General features: G+C 35.9%; 1 protein-coding gene across 2 annotated transcripts in view; it reads right to left on the bottom strand.

Moving 5' to 3' along the window:
- shg (DE-cadherin) overlaps positions 1-19,244 on the bottom strand; it is a 177,055-nt gene that overhangs the window by 87,942 nt on the left and 69,869 nt on the right. The gene's annotated exons all lie outside the window — the stretch shown is intronic.

Here is a 19,244-nt window from a genome sequence, read left to right as displayed (position 1 = left end):
ATATCTCGAAAACCGTTGGCCCAATCGCTTTGTCACTTAATACTTTTCGTTACAGCTCGTTGAGAACTACCCAGTACAACGATCAGAACTCGTCAGTACTCTGAAAAAATTTTCGACGTCGGACTAGAAAATTTTTTGAGAGTACTCAGGAGTTCTGATCGGCGTACTGGGCAGTTCTCGACGAGCTCTGACGAAAAGTATCCGGTGACTAAGCTATTGGGTGACCGGTTTTCGAGATATGCTACTTGGGAAAGGTCATCGAAAATTTTTTGAGAGTACTCAGGAGTTCTGATCGGCGTACTGGGCAGTTCTCGACGAGCTCTGACGAAAAGTATCCGGTGACTAAGCTATTGGGTGACCGGTTTTCGAGATATGCTACTTGGGAAAGGTCATCGAAAATTTTTTGAGAGTACTCAGGAGTTCTGATCGGCGTACTGGGCAGTTCTCGACGAGCTCTGACGAAAAGTATCCGGTGACTAAGCTATTGGGTGACCGGTTTTCGAGATATGCTACTTGGGAAAGGTCATCGAAAATTTTTTGAGAGTACTCAGGAGTTCTGATCGGCGTACTGGGCAGTTCTCGACGAGCTCTGACGAAAAGTATCCGGTGACTAAGCTATTGGGTGACCGGTTTTCGAGATATGCTACTTGGGAAAGGTCATCGAAAATTTTTTGAGAGTACTCAGGAGTTCTGATCGGCGTACTGGGCAGTTCTCGACGAGCTCTGACGAAAAGTATCCGGTGACTAAGCTATTGGGTGACCGGTTTTCGAGATATGCTACTTGGGAAAGGTCATCGAAAATTTTTTGAGAGTACTCAGGAGTTCTGATCGGCGTACTGGGCAGTTCTCGACGAGCTCTGACGAAAAGTATCCGGTGACTAAGCTATTGGGTGACCGGTTTTCGAGATATGCTACTTGGGAAAGGTCATCGAAAATTTTTTGAGAGTACTCAGGAGTTCTGATCGGCGTACTGGGCAGTTCTCGACGAGCTCTGACGAAAAGTATCCGGTGACTAAGCTATTGGGTGACCGGTTTTCGAGATATGCTACTTGGGAAAGGTCATCGAAAATTTTTTGAGAGTACTCAGGAGTTCTGATCGGCGTACTGGGCAGTTCTCGACGAGCCCTGACGAAAAGTATTAGGTGAAAATTCGATTGGATGGCTACACAAGGAGATATGTGCTTTTGCATCCAATTTTTCAAATTTTGTTTTAAGTACATATCTCTTTTATTTTTGGGTCTGTATTGATTTTAATCGCCTAGAACTCTTCGAAATAGACAGAATGACTATTAACATTTGACAGAACTATTGTATCTAAAAATTAATTTTTCAAAAATTTTTTTTATGTATCAGGAACTCTAGGTATTCACGAAATGAAGCTATTGGGCCGCTCAGAACTATTGGATCTCGATTTTCGATGAGACGTTAGCACCCCATTTTTTAAAAATTGTTTAAAAATACTTATTAAGCGGAACTCTTGTTATAAATTATATAGAACTCTTTGTCTCGTCAAAAAGAAGCGGGAACTCTATTCAGAACTCCTGAGTACTATAGTTGGGGTGCTAACTTCACATTCCCTATACATCTTTAAGTTAAAATTAACATTTTATTTTTTACAGTGTTGTGTATGTATATATAATATATATATATATGCATATGATATAATATAAGTATATATATATATATATATATGTATGTATACGAACGTTCATCAGTCGGCTTCGTCATGTCGGAATATGCGTAAAATTATAAAGCGGCTAGAATTAATTCACCCTTGACTAAACACGTATACACGTATACACGCACGCACGCACGCACGCACATGTATTACGTTATATATTATATATGATATACATATATATTTCGCAAAATGTTTTTCGTCCCTCGGTTACATTCTTGTGCTCGCAATGTGAAAAGAGAATAATCGAAAATCCAAATATAGGTACGTTCCTCGTTTTCTCACTATCCTACACTTTGTGAAAAACTGAAATGTTATATTCACAACAAATCACAAGTATCGTCCAATGTTGTACAGTTGTAAATATCATTTTGGCATAATTTCACGACTGGGCTTCTCTTTGTGACTATAAAAATTTAAAACAGATGGTGTTATGAGCAACTACCACGACGAAAAAGACACGATGTCGCCTGAAAATCGTGTTGCTTATCAGTGTCGTTTATTGCAGCGCCACCCTGTCCTGTATTCGATCGCATTTCCATTTTACATCGATAGCTAATGCCATGTGGACTTTAAATTGCCATATTATCCACTGAAAATTAAGCGCTCAAGCCAGTTTGAATTGCAATATGGCCATATAAATCTCTTTGCAAATTTTGCTATGTTGTTCGTACTGAGATATAAATATATATTGCGCGGACCTTTTTGCAAAATTACAGCTACGTTGCGTCGCAAGTGCTTTGAACGCGATACATTATGATAACATTATTTTTTAAAAACATTACGGCGCATACGTACACGTTTTTACGTGACGTTTCTAAAAGCTACGTTTATTATTCAATTTGATAAAAAATAATTTTATAAAATACAAAAATAATGATTCTTTCACCTTTACCAATCGCATTCAAAATAATAAGCATTTTTTCATATAATTGCAAAATGTATTATTAAAGTAAAAAGTACATCGAATAAAAATTTGTAATTTATAATCATCTCAATGCAGTAAATCAATGAATATCAGTATTTCCATCTAATATTTTTACATGAATTAAACATTATTACAGGCTTAATCGAAATAAAAAATAAAATTTTATTTGAAGTTTTATTTCTCAGTAACTCAGTAACTACCGCAAATGTAGGTGACTTGGGACAGCACGTATGTTACTACTTTTGTTAAATTTAATCACGGATGGATACCACGATTAAATTTAACAAAAATACATGCTGTCCCAAGTTACTACACTATCCGAAGTCACCTATATTTACGATATGTTTTGTTTCTCTTTAAACAAAACTTAAAATTACTTAATAAAAATTTAAAAAATATCTCGCGATGGAGGATCTTTTGTTTGTTATTCTTTGCGATTCTCCGCATCGCATCAGGATGATGGTTGCTGCAACCATTTGAGGCCTCTGTTATATTCAGCGCCAGCCTGACATTAACCAGCTTGGTGAGATAGATCGTTATCTCGCAAATTACTTAAATAGCGCAGCATTAAGACGCAGATAACCGCCCCGTGACCTCATGGGCTGACTTAACGGGTCAGAGCTTTCAGCCCTTTTCAGATGCGGCGCGACACTCTATTTTTACGCCACGCGTGCAGCAGCATCGTCTCTGTTTTAACCTCTAGCGTAATTTTTATTTCCCTGGCACGAAAGAAAGCGTGATATCCAGGAATGTCGAAGCAAGATATGCACACGCAAGTGAGAGAGAGGGCGGGGAACGTGGGACACGCGGTTGGACAGGGCCGACATTTGCATCCCGCATGTACATAATTCCGGGTTCGCTAAAAGTAGCTGTCGGAGAAAAATGAACGCGCAGAGGGAAACAAGGGGGATGTACTTTGCCGCGGGCATTGATATTCGCGTACGTTATTTTTTTTTGTCATTTATTTCATTTTTTCAAACAAAAAATTCACGAATACGCCAGAAGTGTACAACATGCGATTTGTAAAGAGAAGATCTCTCGTTGCAGAATTTTTCCGATAACTCTTTTTATCTTACGAGCCACGTGGGACCGCGAGATATGGCGCATAAGCTCAGATTCGTCGCCATTCTTTACTGATGTCAGCGGATCCGCACTTCTGTAAAATTAATACGAGGTTATTTGTAGCGGCGGTTGACTGCGAAAAGTCCATCGCTCGGGGTAAGAAAAGAATAATGGGAGCCGCGCGCAAAAATCCTGTACTGCACGCCGCGGAGGAGAGGCATTCGAAAACTTTGAGAAAATCATAATGGATGAGAGATTAAACCTCGCGCGATTGAATCGCTTCATGTGATCGACGTAACGTATAGAAAAGTGGATTTGCGAGAGGACAGGATGACATGGAGGCATTTAAAAAAATACTATAGCGCTTAGGCGACCGTTTTCGTTTGACTTACATTCCTCGAAAGCGTGAAAACGCCAGAATACCGAGCGCCAGAATGCGTCGCGACAGAATATGATTTTTATCTGGTAAAAGACTGAACCAACGTAAAGAGAAGGTATTACCTTTGTCGCGGGAGATGATTTGCATACGCGACGTGAACGGAATAATACTGACAAATTTTATTTGCGAGCAAAAAGTCACACTACCGAGGGCGATACAGTGGTCTCGCAATAGCTACACAATAGTTGTCGCGAGCGATCAAGGGAACATCCTATCGTACACTGGAGGGGGCGGGACGTTTTATTTCGCAAACACGAAACATTTCGTTTACGACGCGGCGAGCACGTTGTAATTGCTTGCTGCGCTCGCAAACCAGACAGTCGGGTCCGAGATGAAAAAATACGCTCTGTACACGTGTAATAGCGTTCGCCCGAAACCAAAACTGACGTTTCCATGTGGCAATTATCGTGCGCTCGCGAGGCGGCACTTCCGTTATACAGAACAGTACGGACATATAGACGAAACGTGTAGCGGAGCGTACTTGTTACCGTACGGAGATGCGGACTTTGGGCTTTACACGAACCACAAGCATGATTATCAGATCAAGCCCCCGCCATTGCCCATTTCCCGCGATTACATTTGCGAGCTTAAACCGAGATCAGACGCTGTATAATAGCTTCGAGATTCACCTCGCGTGAAGCTCGTAAACCACCGCTACCTTTAGATGAAGTTTAGCGAAGCACGACTGGCAAGAGGATATTGAAATTATTCTTTTTCGGGATGACTATATAGAACGTATGTAATACTTGTATGTAATACTTCGATGTATTATCCTTGTAGCTTGATTAATAACAACGGAGACGTGTGTTACGAAGCACTGAATAGGTACGCTCCAGCGTAGGGCGCAAACTTTGATTGACAAAAGAAAATATGAAATTTATTGTATTCTCGTATTTCTGTATTATGCAAATTGTTGGCGGAGGATTAGTGTTTCAGAGACTTTTGGCAATCTTTGGGCGCGGAAGCAAATTCCAGCATAGGGCACCAAAAGCGTTCGTAACGCCTCTGGATAACAAATGTATCTAAAGCGCAGAGAAATTAAGAAAAAATCCTAGATATACAATAATGATAGTGGGTGAAAGGAAAATCAGAAAAATCGAACTTAACTGCGTATTGTAGAGGAGAAACAAGAACCATGACTGAAAGCAATAAGCCGACTCGGAAGAGAAGAGCAAGAACAAATGAAGAAAACCTAGAACAAAGTAAAATCGTTATAGAGTTTCCCTCGAAAGCGGAAGAAGGACGTTCGAGCAAGTAAATCGGGATGGATCCTTCCACATAGAAGACTCTATCCAAAGTTTAGAATAAATCTTGGAAGCAAAACTGATCGACAACTGAATTAACATAAAATTATCAATTTACAAGTGGCTCATAAAATATAAAAATAAATACGAGGAGCACATAAATACAGCCACACGCAACATGTTTTTTGCGAATGTCGTATATTTAAAATTCTTACGTTAACAATACAAAATCATAAACGTTTCGGCCCATATCAGGCCATCTTCAGTATGCAGTATATAAATATGTAATTTAAGCAATAATTCCTAGTCATAATGTAAAGGAATTAAAATAAACAATTAAAATAGTTCGTTGTAGTCTACGCTTGTGTAAGTTATCAAAAATAATTTACCTCTGTATGTTAGTCCTGATGTCACTTTGTCTCGCATATAAACAGAAAATCTCAGTATAGATAGCGAACAATGATAAGGATCGTTGTAACAAACACAGATACGTCCATAAAATATAGATACATAAAAAAAGGGAATAATTTTCGTAACTTTAAAATGGATATTTTACTCTCAATTAGAATCTGGAAATCCGGTGTTTCACACAACGTTTCAATAAATCTCTCGTTAGGACTAACAGAGGCAAATTATTTTTGATAACTTACATAAGTATAGACTACAACGAACTATTTTAATTATTTATTTTAATTCCTTCACTTTTATGACTACGAATTATTGATAAATTATTTATACTGCATACTAAAGATGACCTGATATGGGCTGAAAGGTTTATGATTTTGTATTGTTAATGTAAGAATTTTAAATATATGACATTCTGCGTGTGGCTGTATGCTCCTTGTATTTATTTTTTAATTAACATAGTCGAGTCTATACTTAGCTAAGCGAAAATCAGATACGATAAAAAAAAAGATATGTAAAATATGCAACGCAAGTATAAGTTATGCTCCAAAATTTACTGCCAGTGTTGAAAATGTATATAGTATACGTAACGTAAACTGTATATATATATATATACAGGGTGTTCCAAAATTCACGCATTCGAAATACGGGTCATAATACTTTATGCTGAAACAAACAACCTTTTCTTTTAGCAAAATTGCGTCTGACAAGTAAGTTTTTGCAGAAGAGCAGGTTGAAGTTAACAAATAAGTGCAAAAAAATGATTTATCAGACGCAATTTTGCTAAAAGAAAAAGTTGTTTGTTTTAACATAAAGTATTATGTTCTGTGCTCCGAATGCGCGAATTTTGGGAAACCCTATATATATTATCGCGATTTTATATAAATTAATCACATACGTTTTCGCTCGATATGCGATTGATGAGAATGACGCATGTTGCGTTTTTTGTTCCGAAAAATGTTTTTGCCTGACATTGTTCATGGACGGCTTTTAAAAACGAACGTTTTAAAACGACATGTTATTTATGTAATTTTCAGCAATATGAAAATGGTTGCTCTCTATTTGTTCCTCACGTCCTCCATAGAATTTACGGAGCAACAACTTTGCCGTAGATTTGTCGGCACGATTTTACCCCGCGTTCTTTATTTAAGACCTTTTTGAGACATGGGTGCTATTTTCGTGGGCAATTTCATGTATAAAGCTTCGCGGAAAAGGTTTGAAAATTTAAAGAAATGGAATACATCTGTGTGCGTCATCATGAAAGAAATCGAGCAAGCTTTATTGTATGCCACATATAGGTTTTAACCGCTGATACTTGGAGAGTTTCAACACAATTTAAACATTCGTATACAAAACTGTTTGTTTGATCTATCGAGAACTACAGAACCGTTAAAAATAAAACTAGAACTTTCAATAGTTTATAAATACGAAACAATACGCCAGCCTCTCGCACATACGATTTAAATATGTATTATATATTAGTGTCAGTTTCGTAAAATATAATAACAGATATATTTATAATAATTGCGCTAATACACTGTTAAAAATGTTCTTAAATTTCATTAACTTTTAATGTACATTGATGAATGAAGTTTAATTTCTTTGTAACTGAAAGAACTATTAATGCACATGATAATGAAATTTAAGTTTACAGTAACTGAAAAATTAAGTGTAATGAAATTTAATATACTTTTATAAATGACATTTAATTAATCGTAATTGAAATAACTATTAATGTACATATTAATTAAATTTAATGTACTTTTACATTTACGAATATTAATAATATTTTAATTAAGCCTAATACTATTAACACTTAATGTTTAATACGTTTACGTTTCTTACATGTCATTAACGTAAATTACTTTTCAGTTACAGATCTCGTACTTTTCATTAACGTGTAAATTAATTTCTACAATAATGTGTTCATTAATTTCAATACACATGTTCATCACATTTAAGACTACTGTAATTTAGTTTTTATTTACATCATTCATTACATTTAATTTCGTGCATAACCACATGCTTCCTTTACATGTTAATTAAAATTCATTGAGAAATTTCTAACAGTGTACCTTTCTGATAGATTCTTTAAAAATTACGAATTACGAATTACTTTCTAAAATTAATAATTGAGCCGTTTATTTTGAAAGTGGCCTAAGTCCATTTTTCAATGTTTTGTTGTTGACCTTTGTAGTAGCGTGTACAACTTGAAGTTAGCTGTCATAAACAACTTTTTTTTTTTTTAATGGACTTAGGTCACTTTCAAAATAAACGGCTCAATTATATATATATATTCTAAATTCTTTGGACTGGAATCTCACTTCAAAAAGTGAAAATTGAATTAGTCTAAAAAAAGAGTGGCTCAATTTTCAATCTTTAAGAGTGAGATTCACTTTAAAATATATATGATGCATAAAATATTTTTGGCCCTTAATGATTTAATTCGCATTGAATTAAAAGCGTCCGCGAGGCGGAGCTTCCGTTCATAACGATAGAGGCAATTTTCTCGATTCATTCATTATTAAAAGAGTGCTTATTATTATAAAGGCCAGACGGTCGTTAAGGCAGAAGCGTTGTTAAATTGCTCTTATACAAATACACATTCTCTTTTACACATACGCTCCTTTTTCAACTATCGACCGCGTCGGATATACTTGTAACAAACGTCTAACAAAGGAAGGAAACGCTATACTACTAGAGAACATTCGGTGCTATAAAACAATGAACGATTCTATTCCGTTTGCCGACATTGCAAATTCGCGCAGTAGAGAGAATAAATCAGTACGCCCGTGGATCGAAAAAAAGATTATCTCAACAATTAATGGGAGCGTCATTAATTGTTTTAATCTACGCTTTATCTTTACAGCGTTTCCGCATTTTTTACACTTTCTCATTTCACCTCTTTTCACCCATTTTGCGCACTCTTTATACGTTTCATCGCCAGCCTCTTGGCATACGTATGTTTAACACGTGCGAAGAAAACGTCGCGTGTCACTTTAAAGACGCGGACGAACAACTAAATGCGATGATTAATTCATGCTCGTTAAACCTGTATTTCATTATAACGAGAAATAATTAGATTGACTTTCAATTTGCTAAGATATAAGACCGATTTATTTGGTTAGGTGATAATTAATTAATCGCCTTCATAGTTTGAGCAAACGATTACCTTAAAATATCGTAAAATATAAATTATTACTGCAACAGCGATGGCTCATTGATGGTGAAATAATACCCCCGGGGCAGCTTTTCGTTTCGCAAACTTACGGTTGACTTGTAATGAACGCATGTAATAAATAATGTGCTCGTAATGGTCGCACGTGACGCGAGATCGATTAGTAGATTTAGCGATTCGCGTTATGAGTAATATTATATAATATAATATAATATTTAATGTTACAACAACAATATTACGTTCTAATCGAAAACGACGATGCTTGTGAAAGAAATAATATAGTCACAGTGCAGCATTCAAAGAAAAACAGCAGAAATTGAACAAGATATTATGAAAAGAAGGAAAATATCCCATTTCGCAATTGCATTATAAAATATAGTATTTACTATCATTTATTTTAATTACCGCATCCATTTTGCCAGAAGTTGTTTTCGACATTAATCATTTCGTCGTAAATAATAATGGCGTGCGCTATCGGTGGATTGTTTGTACTCACCTGAAAACAAATAAAACAAATAATTAGCTGGATAAAATTCATGTATCGTTAAAAATTATGTAACGTTATACATTGATGGGCACAGATAAATATTATTCCGCAAAAACAAATTCTGTTTCCATTAACATGTATCAGTTTAATCTCAAGTAGATGCGGGAAAAATGTTATAAAATTAATAACACTATCATTTTTGCATTATCTTCATCAGCTCTACCCGTAATTTACAGGTATATAAATATTTGCATTGATCTGCTCCGATCGATTTCCCATTCATTAAGGCAAAAACGCGTCTTTCATGACTTACAGACGATTACAAAAGCATCCCGAACGCGGATGAAAAGGCGCGTTGACTTTAATTTACAAAGTACTTCCTTGAACTGACTCTAAAAGTACAATAATATCGCGAAACGCGAGGAAATGTAAAATTTCCTGATGCAAGCAGGAGATATGCCATGCGTGCATACGCACCGTATGTACATACCGTATCAGAATTAATATGCGACAGTTTTATAAAAGGATCAACGTGTAACGCGCGCGAGATAATTCGATCAGAGATTTCGCGAATAAAGGAGCACCATTTTTTTTTTATTCACGTGATAGGGAAGGACGGATGATGAAGGTAGGAGAGAGGGGAGAGGAGAAAGCAGCTTGTGACGAGGCAAGGAAAGCGTAAAAGAGTAGAATTTAATATTGGGAAGGGTTCCGACGAACCGGAGGATAACTCGCGCTCATAGAGGAGAAACGAAAAGGGGCGATGTGAATGGGATTGCTGCTCAGTATATCGAATGAGGAAATACAAAGGATCTACGCGGGCTAAGGCGATTAACGTATTCATTGCACATGCGATACATGGCATAAAATTGAAGTATTTTCTCGTCGATGCGAATATACTTATTGGACGAGATAGATAGAAACGTAATTGAGATTCTATCTAACGTAAATTTAACATTTGCAATATATTTGCGGAAAATTTCTCTCCAAACTAGATAACTACGTATAGAGATATGAAGTATTATTATATTTCACCATTCCCAAAATTTTGTCCAATATTCTATCAGAAAAGAATATCGGAATGTGTGTAGAATTTTATCGATAATAGTAAATAGAAACATCGCTGACAAACAGCTAAAAATGTGTTTTTTTCTGTTAGGTTATATAAATTATTATATCCCGCGTTATAAGAAAAATAAAAACCATGAGAGAAGAGAGCTAAAAAATAAGGAAATTTTAGGAGCTAAAACTAAAAAAATTAGGGGCTTTCATATATCTCTCATTCATTTCAACTATATTCGCAATGCAATCCTATTTCCCTCATCATTCTACCAGAAGTGACTCGAAAAAGGATCTCAGAGGAATTATAATTTAATTGCGAACGGGAGGGATGAGAAGGCACGGTCCGCGCCCCTTTGATTTGTAACTTACAGCTTGCGGGAAAGTTAATTCGCGCCAGTTTCGCGAATCAATTTTAAACTCGGGAAAGTGGAATCATCGTTCTGCGTAATCCGGGAGCATTTCATTGCTTTATCGCGTCGAACTGTGCCGCGGAAAACTGTAAAGTAAAAAGGAATTGGATCTGTTTCTGGTCGATGCTGTTTGCGAGACCGTTTTTGGGCGCTTTATCGACAGCAGTTTGACTTGACGCTATGCTCGATTCAAATCGAATTTTGTCGTTGCAATTTTGCATGAGTGGCTTCTTTGTTTAAAAACAGAACACCGATCATCATCAAGGACATCTCTCAATTTGACCGGCTTTTTCGCGTCGTACAAATTTCAGAATTATCTTTGTCACATTAGTGTGATGCTGCTTGTACATTCACTGTTTTTACACTTTCATGGAAAAAGTAGAATAGCAGTTGAATTTTAGATGTCGCGCAAAATTCAATAAAACATAGTTATTCGTAGCCGCGCAAACTCATTAATCACAAAACATGAGTACCAAATAAATTAGTTAATAAGAGGAATTCTGTACTGCGAAGAGTGATATGACATAAATAATAATTTACTTACGCTAGTAATAGGGATCTTTAAAGACATTTCATCAACGTTTTAATTATAAATTTTGATAAAATTACATCTATAGAACATAAGCAAAATACAATCCGACTTTGATAAAATGGTAAAAACTCGTTAAAAATATATCAGAATTTTTTCAAATTTTTATGTAATCTATGTGTGGAAAAAAAGTGTGCTGTGTTTCTCGGAGACTCCTATTACTAATGGAAGAATTAAATTTATGTTGCCGAGGGTTAAAAATCCACAATTTTTAATAAAGAAAAAATCAATTTTATCGGATGCAATATTTTGTATTGTCGTTTTGAAAAAACAAAAAAAAATTCAATTGCTATAAGGGAAAACAAAACAAGCTGAATGGATCAAATTCATCCCAAGTATCTAATGCATCTATTTGTAAATGAATATACACATTTATATGTAAACTGCTTTATTACATTTATTGATTGTGGATTAAATTTCTACGATATCGTTGTGCGATATTATCAGTTTTATTCCTTTATTATCTTTGATAAAATAATTAACAATAAAATGTGTTATATGTATCTATAAATATAATTGGGAGATTTAATTGTATATATATTAAAAAAATTTTTCTGGAAAAAAAGTCCAAGTTTCACCCTTACCTAAAATATAGGTAATTACAATTTAAAATATTACCATTTAAAATTCCTTACTGAAAGTATCGCAAGAACTTTTTTGCGAACCGCCAAATAGACATACATTTTGGACAATAAATAATCCTATGACTGTTTGCAGTTATATATAATATACCAAAGCGCTACGATTTTAATTTTGCAACAGCAGTAGTTGACTTTATTACGTAATTCTGTTTTTATCGTGTAAAAACAAAACCAACTTTAAATAAAAAATTTCATGCTAAAATAATTGTTTTCATAGTTTAAAACGTTGTTTTATTAATGACTACGTTCAGCAAAAAAAGTAGCTTTGCAACTATTGTCAAATTCTTTAATATAATTGGTTGATACATTTAGATCCAGTGAGAAATAAAACCAATCATATTAAGGGTATTTAATACCTATTTTTTAAATATTAGAAATTTAATAAAAATTTAAAAAATTGTTCTTACATATGTTTGGAGACTTAAGAGAAAATTTGAAGTCGATTCGCTGAAGCAATCCAAAGTTATAAGGATTTTAATTTGTAACGAATTTATTTAATACCTATTTTCAAAATTATTAGGAATTTAACAAAAATGTTGCAGATTGTTTTAATTTGACGTCTGAGTATTTTTATATAAAATTTGAGCACAATTTTCTTATAGTTAAAAAATTATTTAATCTTTTTCTTTTGATTCTTATGTAAAATAATTTGATGAGGAAGTAATATTAAGGATTAAATCAAATTTTATATACTAATATATAAAACAACAATAAATATTTATTTATAAGTCTATTTATAAGATCCACTTACTCGTTTCAAAGTTATTGACCTAAAACTGCAAGATAATATAGTCATTTCGTTGCATACCAAATTATGAATCAAATTATGAATTAAATTATTCGTCGTTTTGTTTTTTGCAAATGGCAATTGGCTTCACGAGCCAATTTCGTCAAAATTTTTTTAATAATATTGGCTGATATTAGTTTTCAGTTGATTATTTAATTGATTTACTTTTAGCTCATATTGTATAGACAAAACATCCTTAAGAAATTTTACAACAATTGCAAAGATGCTTTTTCTGCTGCTCAATGCAGCCTCTGTTAGCTCAGACATCGCCGAAAAAGCAATCAGGATAATCAAAACGAGGGCGATCTACAAGCTACTATAAATTGTGTTCGCGATAGATAAAAACTCATATATTTTTAAGCTTCATCTGATAGTGTCATTAACATTATTTTTGGAGGATGTCGGTTACTGTATTATATCAAAACTGTAGATAATTTAGCTTCTCAGTGTGCTCAAGGAAAATTGCAAATGTGAATGTAAGTGGAGCGCGAAACGACAAATGGATTATAAATGAGGCTTATCCAGATGGACACATAGACATTTTTATAGCTTCGGCTTTTAAAGAGAGAAAGAATACGGATTGAACAGAGAGAGACGTTAATATTTTCAAATCGATGTAATGCAAAATGTGAGTATATAAATGGCAGTGTAGAGAGTAACCTTTACAATATCAAGCAATAAATTTGGATTTTTAATTCCATTTTATAAAATACTCCGCTCCAACACGAATGTATAATCTTAACTTGATTTGTAAAAATGTCAAACGCACATAACACAATCGTGAATAAGAATTTTTAAAGCGCTCACAAAATACAATCGGGTAATCTCCGTGTCGAAGTGGGCAAACGTACATTCTCCGAATTTAATAAAGCCATACGCGGCTTTTGCAGTGATTCAAACGCAACGTTCACTCGTCGATATCGCATAAGCACCGCAAAAGCACTCGGCGCAATCTCAAATTTAATAATTTCATTTCGCGACTCATTCTACGCGGAACAAATTACCGCATGTCAATCGGGTTTGTTACGGCTCCAGATTAAATCTAACCGGGGAATGTCTGTCGCGCCGCGTGCATGCGTTATTGCTGCATAAAATCGAGGCAAAATTCCATGTCCATTTCCGTGGCAAAGGCGTGGACGGTCCCGTACGAAACAATTGCAACCAAGAGGACACACGTGTGGTGTGTGTATATATCGACGCGCGACGTTATACAGCGGCATTTCGTGCATGGAACTCGAACAGAGATCGGACTAAACCGATAACCGTCGTATAACTTCTCGCGTCGTCGCTCGCGAGTTCCGCGTGCGTGATAGAACAAAAATATATAATGGATCGATGGTGTTTTATCATCGCAAAATTTGTTACATTTCCATTTGTGCATTCGTGCGTTCGTTTGCGACATCGTTTGCAAAAAAAAAAAAGTAAACGGCACGCTTACAGTTTTCCGGTGCTGCAGATAAGCCGATTTGTCGCACGGAATACGTCGTGTCGCAACGGATATTAGAGCCGGAAGTTAATATAGAGGCATATGACACGTCTTCGCGACGCCAATTGATCGCGTTCTCACGCGAGAGTAAGGTCGCTCGTGATTAGACGTTGCGCCATGCATGTAAAGCTCAAAGGGCTTATCGTCTGTGTTGCGTAAGCAAGTTCGTAAGCAAATCAAGCGACGACGAGTGTCGAATGGAGACTGAGAGCATTAGTTATATCGCTAGAGTATCATATGCATACGCATCATATCAATTCGCATCGTCGCGGTCGTTTCTTGTGTTCGAAGGCACGTTCGCAGGCGAGAAAGTATAGAGCACTGACAAATACGTAATATGAATCGAAAGGGGTTACAGTTGAAACAAGTCCTTATCGAGCCTCCTATTGCTCTCAACTGGTTACATTTATTGTTGGAATACTTCGCAACGCGCGAGATAGTGACCCTTCGTTTGAAAATGTTTAGAAAGAAGGAATTTTTATTTAGAAAGAAAGAATATTTAGACAGACGGAAAGAGAGTGAAAATCATATAGCCGCAACGTAATAATGTAGAAAATAGGAATACAACAAATCTATTGGCTTTCATGATATTCTCTGACTATCGAGCAGATTAATCTTGATGCAACTTTCTGGATAACACATACTTGTGTTGATATATTAATTTTGGTTACTCAAAATATTATTTTACTTTGAATGCATTGTTTCAAATAATTTTAGCATGTATAACGAGAAGCACAATGGCACTCATCTAACTCCGTACATTTCGAAACAGCGTGGAAATTCTCTGCTATTTTACATCGAGACAAGTTTTTGTGCCTTTTTAACAAAAAAAAAAAAAATAAATAAATAAATAAAAGTTTTAAAGAAAAGAGTACAATGAACTTTCTGTTAGCGTTCCGATAATATTTAGCGGTATTTAGCATACGGTCGCAAGAGCACGAAGGAAATGGTGAATTGCACTGTTATGTCGCGAAAGCACTTAAGATACATTTCGCGAATTTGAATGTGCTTATTTTATTGCAAGATAGGCAGAAGACATTTGGATATGAATAGAATGCTTTATTCCTTCATCAAATAATAGTTAAGATACCCCCTCTCTGCTCCACGATTCAATATGATGCTCTCAGATTATTTAGCTTATATGCTAATGCGATCCTATGACAGAGAACGCTCTTTCTTACCGTTGTCACTCTATTGTTTCGCGCAGAGGGCTTCTGGGAATTAAAGTTATCTGACACCGACTGTTATAATGAGTGCGTTCGAGAGTGATGCATGTGCGTGCGACGTCCACGTGGCCGCGTGTGCAACGCTAGGTGCACAATAGGCTCGCGCTACAAATGGAATCAATTGCTAGGCCGAGGGGCAGTTCCCTCTCGTATCTCTATCTTTCTCTATCTCTCTCTCCTCGATGCTCTCGAGTAGCCGCTCATTGTATCCTTAGTGCGTTTTGGCTCGTGCCTCGTCGTCGGCGAAACAAGCTTACCGGACGATATTAGGGGAAGAGGAAGCCAGCCGCCGCGGCGTGATTTAATATCGTAAAACAGCCCCGCAGAATCGCACTTTGGTTTTCACGAGTGGTAGGGGAGGAACGAACCCCTGCTGCGTTGTTTCCTTCGGAGTTCGGGTCGCACCGCCATCGAACTGCAAAGCTCTCTCTCCCTTTTCACTCTTTCCCATCTCTCACGGCTCACCTTCTCCCTTTGCCTGATGGTCACGTGCCGACTACGGCTGCATCTACGCTGTGCATCTATACGAGCCCTCGAATACGAACGTCGCATATTGTATTCACATATACATATATAGATTGTAATCAGTGTGCTCGAAGATGCATAGGCGTAAACATTAAGAAAGCAACCTTGTAACCTAAAGCTGATCTCGAATATTCTCGAACGTAACATTTCGTTATCGTCACACGATACAGAGATAAAGCTTACAATATTTTTCTTGCTTTTTTGATTAAAATGTTTTAATTATAAAAATTAAATTGGGCAAAATTATCAACTTTATGTTTCTCGTATTGAAGGTTTATTGGTTGCTATGTATCAACTCGCTCGAAAATTTAGCTTAATTACCTTGAAAATACATATATATTTCAAATATTCACTTAGAAATATATGTAGATCGTCGAAAAATAAATTTTCCACATTCGTGCTTGCGCTGTAATTGGACTGCTAGTTTACTTGGTCTCTCTCTCTGTATTAAATATAACAGAAATTATAAAAGCTTGCATTGCAGTCATGGAATTTATTTTTGTAAAATTAATTTACAAATTCCCGGAGCACGTATGACGGCAAAAGATTAACAGAGCAATATAAATTAATTGTGGGAGCATAAAAAATACCGAGTTTTATTAGCACAAAAGCGTGAGTTTTAATATCTTGTAGGTTTTTTCAGGCAATAGGCACTGCCGACGCTCATGCACGTTCGTGCATCTTAAACGCAGGAAACGAACCGGCTGCAGGATAAAACAACCGGTGTCAATATTATAATATAAATTTTATTTCGATCAACGTAGGGCTCACATGATCCTTTCCCTTTTAGTAGTTCAGCTTTTATTCTCACCCTTCGCTTCCGCACCCTATATCGTGGTATATACCCTTAGGATTCATAACGTCCTCCCTTTACATTTTTTTCGATCCTGATTACGCCATTGACAAATACTACGTGCCAGCAATAACCACGTAACAATACTGCGATCCATGTAATTACGTACGTTGGCATGAATGCTGTAAAATCGATAATTTACCGCGGAATGGCGGCATAATTTATATGCGTTATTCCAACGTTAACGAGCCAGAATAATAAAGAGAGAAATGTAAAGGAAAGGTAATAACGGTTTGTGCAATAAAGGGGATTTCGTGTTAGGATATATCTATAATTCAATTAAAAACCAATTGAAAACGTGCAATTAAAAAGCAATAACCTTTGATTCAATATAATCGCCATAAGCTATAATAAACTAGTAATTTATATCTTAAACCGCGGTATAGAGAACATTTTTGTGTTCTCTCTATACCTAAATGCATTCATGAAATCCAATTTATTGTTAACAAATAAGTATTCAGACATTACAAAATAATGTTGCTTTGTGTATAATACCACGATAGAATTTTGAGGCCTTAGAGCTCAAATGATCACAGTGGACCATTAAGGACATTACATGTACAAAAATTTTAGTCGAATCGTAAGGTCTCAAACAAATCGACCAATCATTATCAAAATTGCGATCTTACGTTTTAAAACGTTTGACTGTGAGTATCCGATTTGTTTACGGCCTTACGACTAAAATTTTTATACGTGTGATGGCCTTTATTGTATTCGACTTAATCCACACACTTTTTTTTTTTTCAAAAGAAACATCCTGTTCTCTTTTCAATAAGAAAAGCATAAACTTCCACTACGAGACTTCCCATTGTGAAACAAACGAGATGGTAAAAATCGGTGATTTGGCACAGTAGGTTCCATCCCATTCTTCTTATTCTTTTGACTTAGCTCTCCTTCAAACTATTGCCTCTTCCACTTGTTGAAGCACTTTCTTCAAAAGAAATTCCACGTCTATGACTATTGTTCGGACCGCTTGTATATTTTTGTGCTCATCGATTTTCATTCAACCTTGGAAAACTCATGCACACGTGAAGGTAAGCTGTAAACAAGTATACTGCGATTCTATTTCTTGAGACCTTCGTTAACATCCCTCCAAAAAAAATCAAAATGGCTCCTATATTTTTATGTATTAAAACAAGGCTCGGCATTTTTCGGTCGATTTTCAGCTTGGCATTTAGACTGCGCGCGGGTTGGTGAGGTAAGGGACGAGGAACCAAGCTGAAAAATCGGCTGAAAAGTGCGTGCCCTGTATTAAAACATAAATAGCGTATTGTGTGGTTATAGATACTTAAAAAAAAAAAGGAACATGGATACAAAGACGGGGGAGGGGTACAAAGTTAACGTTAAAAGCCACCATCTCCACTTTCAATCGCATTTTCTGTTAAACCGTTCGAGCATAAAAATTGAGACTACAGAGAGACATAAAAAGTACTTAATTCTAACACAGATATTTTAATTTTTTGTTATGTGAGAGGATTAACTTAAGAGGTTTTCTCGAATAAACAATAAATCTTTATTCCTTTAATAATAATTATTTTCTAGCATCCCCAACATCTTTCTATAGATTGTCAACATCATCTGAAACTACGTTAATATTATATTAACCATAATCTGCTCGAAGAGGAGCATTTGAAGAGTTCGAACACTCGGATTTACGTACAGACAGCACTCGAGAAAGGTGGTCGCCGATAATACATATTACGATATATACTTTCTCATATCGCCGTCCTTTCGTCATCCTTTCTCAAGCGTCGGAGTTTCACCACATTGCGACTTATATGTCCCTATATTTATGAGTGCACACACACACTCAACGTATTTATGATAATCGTAAAACACCTCACAAGCGTCGGGAGGTCGGTTTTGTTTCCTCAGCGGCTTGTACGTTAATGTAAAAATAGTTGCGCACGAAATGAGCACAATGGTGACACGGAATAGCGTTGCTTGCTCTGTATAAAATTATGCGGAACTCGTGGATGTGTTGACTAGAGGACATACAACGTAAGGAAGCTTTTTAGCTTGTCGACCCCTATCCGGAATTATTTCTTGACATTGTTCTTTCAGAATTTAATCCTTTCGTATATGGTATAGCTTGCTTTCGCTTACCACGTCTACAGATCGCAGTGCGATGCATTTTGCATACGCTAAAAAAATGGTTGTAACTTGATAATATTAATAAATAACATGTATAACTATAATACATTTTTTTATAATATCCAAATTAACTTATATATTAAGTTAATA

This window comes from Trachymyrmex cornetzi, unplaced genomic scaffold (genome assembly GCF_001594075.2).
Source record: "Trachymyrmex cornetzi isolate Tcor2-1 unplaced genomic scaffold, Tcor1.1 scaffold521, whole genome shotgun sequence".
Classification (NCBI taxonomy): Eukaryota; Metazoa; Arthropoda; class Insecta; order Hymenoptera; family Formicidae; genus Trachymyrmex; species Trachymyrmex cornetzi.
The sequence above is the reverse complement of the archived record's forward strand: the minus strand, read 5'-3'. Positions and strand labels throughout refer to the sequence as shown.